General features: G+C 39.4%; 1 long non-coding RNA gene across 1 annotated transcript; it reads right to left on the bottom strand.

Moving 5' to 3' along the window:
• Positions 1-239: 239 nt before the first annotated feature.
• Positions 240-3,862, bottom strand: LOC120435740. Its single transcript, XR_005609877.1, has 3 exons — positions 3,370-3,862; positions 2,389-2,478; positions 240-787 (listed from the first exon to the last, which is right to left on the bottom strand). It is a non-coding gene; the product is annotated as an uncharacterized LOC120435740 (long non-coding RNA).
• Positions 3,863-4,124: the final 262 nt, after the last annotated feature.

Here is a 4,124-nt window from a genome sequence, read left to right as displayed (position 1 = left end):
AAACTACAAGAAATGCCTGGAAAGGTGCATTTGTGACTAATATTAAGAATAAAATAAGTTTGTAAGATTTTATACATACATTAGTTCTGCTGGATGTTTCTTCCTGTTAAAAAGGAGGTTTTCCTTCCCACTGTCACCAAAGCACTTGTTCATAGGGGGTCATATCATTGTTGAGCTTTTCTCTGTTTTCCTTGTATTATTGTAGGATTTTTACCTGACAATATAAAGCACCTTGAGGCGACTGTTGTTGTGATTTGGTTCTACATAAATAAAATTGAATTGAATTGGATTACATCTGTATTATACACATTTTTAAATTAAAACTAAACTCTAATGCTGTTTGTTAATTGAGGATTAATTGCATTAAAGTACAAATCTCTGATTTAATACGCACTCCTTTTAAAGATATCCTGCACACAACACGTAGGGTTATCAAACTACAGCTTCACACATGCTGATCACCGACTCACATTTTCCTTTGGGGACACTTAGATTTTCCTTCTAGCACCACACAGACACACCCACACACATAAACACACTCCCCCTCCGCTGACTTTCTCTGACGTTCACAAACACACCCTCTGTCGCATGAGCCGCCTGTGCAGCAGAAACTGAACCAGTGAACAGGTGAGATCTCTCAGGCGTTTGGCCGCTTCAGCTGGACTCTCTCTGACATCCGCCTGGCGCTGTACAGAGACACTCCCATCCCCACCACGGCCATCGTCATGGCGATGGGATCGATGAGGCTGCTCTGCGGCTGAATCTGGACCTCACCCGACATCTGCCTCTGTGGACGAGGCGGACACACAGGTGAAGAAAGGCTGTTAAAATATTCTTACTCCTCACTGAGTGTTTTCCTTTCAGTCACCCAGGGGCTGCTACAGTGAGACACTAATGACATAAGCTTTCAATGAATGCTCCACTTGGGTAATAATTCATCTGGCTGATGGCAGCTTTAATTGTTCACGCTGTCCAATAAAGTTAAATTCAATAAAACAAAGTAGAAAGCCCCAGAAGGTGCTTTAATTTCCACACCTTAAACGAGACACTTAACTGGGACGAAATATGGTAATAAAAATGTGTGGGCATAAAGAACACAAATGAATCCTGATCCCTTTATTTTCCTGGTAATATTTCACTAATGTAAAAATAACCAACACAAATGACCAAATCGCTTTATCTAATCAGTCCTCACACACCCTCCATAACCGATTCCATCTCCCCGTGGACCAGCATTGTTTCTCGTTTATTATTAAATAGCCTGTAGCTGGGTCTTAGTTTGTTTGTTTACATTGTCATTCTGTCTTTCTTTAGTCTCTTCAGTTTTCAGGTCTTTGTTCGAGTTACTGTATATATCAGAGTTTATTAGTTTGCTCAGATTTTTTCCCCATGTTAAGTTTACATTTGTGTTTCTCTACTTGGTTATGATTGCTTACTTCCTGTTCTACTTTATTAGTCATCTTCCATGACTCGTAATCAGTTTTGCTTCCTCCCCTGTGATTGTGCTGATTGTCTGCACCTACTTCTCGTTCTTCACTGCTGTGTTCACATCACGATTGCATTTCTGTGTATACACACAGTCCCACAGTCCTTTGCCTCACTGTCTCTTCTGCATGTCTCCAGTTAGTTTTCCATTTTTTTATTCTCAGAGTGGATTAATAAAATATAATCATTGTTAAAGTAACAAGTTTTAAACCCTTTCCAACTTCACTACAGTAGCAAACATGAAAACGTGTCATCTGTGCATCTGTTGGACACGCCCAGGAGTCCACATAACTCCACCCTTTAGGCATGACAGACCTTCTACCTCCTTACCACCAGACACAACCTGCTTCACTGCAGTTTTTTTCAACTACTTTAATATAGCTTAAATTAACAGTATATGAAGAAATTAAATTAGACACAAAAAGTGTGATTTAATCGCCCGATTGGCCAATGGAGGGAAAAGTTTTCCTGAACCACTGATGTGTCTTTGATCTGTGAGCGATTAAAGATCAAATTGATACAAAGTAAAGGCTAAAGATAAAGTTACTCGTTTTTTATGAAGGTAACATTAAATCTACTCACCTACCTCACCACCATTTTTGGTACTTTTGATAACTGAGCAGGACAACAGCATCAGTTATTTTTCTGTTGCGGGAGTCTGAACAGCTTATATAACATAAGCCCTCCTGAGATGGAGCTTTCTGTACATCCTGTCCACTGCTGCTGTTTTTCATAGTCTAAAGTATCGCTATTAAAAATGTATAGAAACCATAAAATATTCATTCAAACTCAGATTTGCTCCATGATAACGACAGCTAGCAGACTTTTCTGTGCACACATGTTTACTGATGAAGAACCACCTAAATGAAACATGGATGTAATCAGGAATTAAGAGTCACAAACCTGGAGGAGGCGGAAGTATCCCGGTGTCAGTCTTCCCAGTCTGATGATCATTCCTGCTGCCTCAGCTTCTCAGATGGGAAGAGGAGCTTCCTGCAGGAGAGGAAAACTCCCATCACTCTTACTGTTTTCATTAAGTGAGCATTGTTAGATGAGATTTATTCAGACAGTACGGCTCAGGAGTAGGCTCACTCAGTGTCTGGCAAACTGGCTGAATATATCATGGTTGCTTTGGATGCCTTCACTGTTTGACGGGAAAAGCCCAAAAAGATAAAACTAGATCCATTTTACAGAAAAATACGGGGGAAAAGACACATTTTATCTTCCATATCTCATTTATCCTGCTGTGACACCCTCCGATTTATCTCAAGGAGAACTTAATCTTCTTGATGGAAATCAGTGACTTTAAAAACAGATTTCTGCCTCACTTTGAACTGCCTGGTTTATTTGAGGATGTTTTTAATAGATACATATTTAAACCATACTCAAGAGAAGTACATCTCTGTGGAGAAGTGAAGACTTTTTAATTTAATTTTGAGCTTTTCATTGTAACAAACCTAATATGTCGCAGACAACATAAAACTGTCTTTAACCCAACTGGTTTAGTCATATTGAGGTAATTCAAACTGATATCACAGCCTTACATATGTTTTGTCACATAAATCTCAGTTTCAAAGCCACTAAAGCAAGAAAATGTTTGAGGATATTAATTTTTTATTAATATCGATACCTTATTTTAAGTCTTCTTGTTTAGTATTTCTAAGGCTTACACTGTGTGACCCTTTAATAAACAGTTTATAACACACTTTATAATGTTTTTGGACATATTTGCCTTAAGCAGAAGCTAACTGATGACAGTAAAAGCTGTAATTATATAAACTTTTACTTTATCACTTAACAGCTTCATTATAATGTGTTATAAAGCATTTATTGTTGGTGTCTCCACAGCATCATCAGCCTTCAGGTAAAACATATCAGTCTCACAGTTTGAAGTTAAGAGGTCCTCGTGGAGTTGATGAGCATCCAGTTGGGATCCAGACGTGCCTTCATCGACGGCAGACGGACCTCCGGCCCCGTGAAGCCCCTCGGCAGTCTGAGCAAACAGCGGGCAGCCTGACGCGCTGAAGAGGGTCCTGTGTGTCCCTGCTCTTTTGTACAGTGTGCCACACAAACACTCGCAGAGCCGCATGAAAAGCTCCGGCCTGTCAGGGGTGATTTGGCCATCCAGCCAGTGAAACGGGTGAGAGCAGAGAGAGGAGGAGAAGAAGAAGAGGTCGCTCTGTGCAGCATGTTGCACGCTTGAAGGAACATGTGTGTTAATGCACTGCAGTCACTTATGTAACCCAAAAAAGATAAAATACTTTAACAACCCAGCAGTAAAAAGGTTAATTTTTACTGCCAAAAAAACAGCGAGCTGCAGCATTTAATGAGAGCGTTAACCTCGAGTGGATGTAATTACACCGTGGGTTTATTATGTTTGAAGGTACAGCGATGTTACATAATGCAACGGAGTCTATGAGGCCACATTGATTGTTCAGGCTCTCTTTGTTTGTGGTGCAGGAGTGGTTACATAAATGCAGAATGAAAACATTTTATTTTTAACGATTTAAAGATTATTGTTAATAAATCGAATTACTTTATTAGTTTTGATGCAAAAACCATATTTGGAAAAAAAACCAATTTGAATTTAAAACAGATTGTATATGAATGTTCTGTGCACTGAAATAAGTCATGTTAGC

The sequence above is a fragment of the Oreochromis aureus genome, linkage group 22 (assembly GCF_013358895.1).
Source record: "Oreochromis aureus strain Israel breed Guangdong linkage group 22, ZZ_aureus, whole genome shotgun sequence".
In the NCBI taxonomy this organism is placed as follows: Eukaryota; Metazoa; Chordata; class Actinopteri; order Cichliformes; family Cichlidae; genus Oreochromis; species Oreochromis aureus.
The sequence above is the reverse complement of the archived record's forward strand: the minus strand, read 5'-3'. Positions and strand labels throughout refer to the sequence as shown.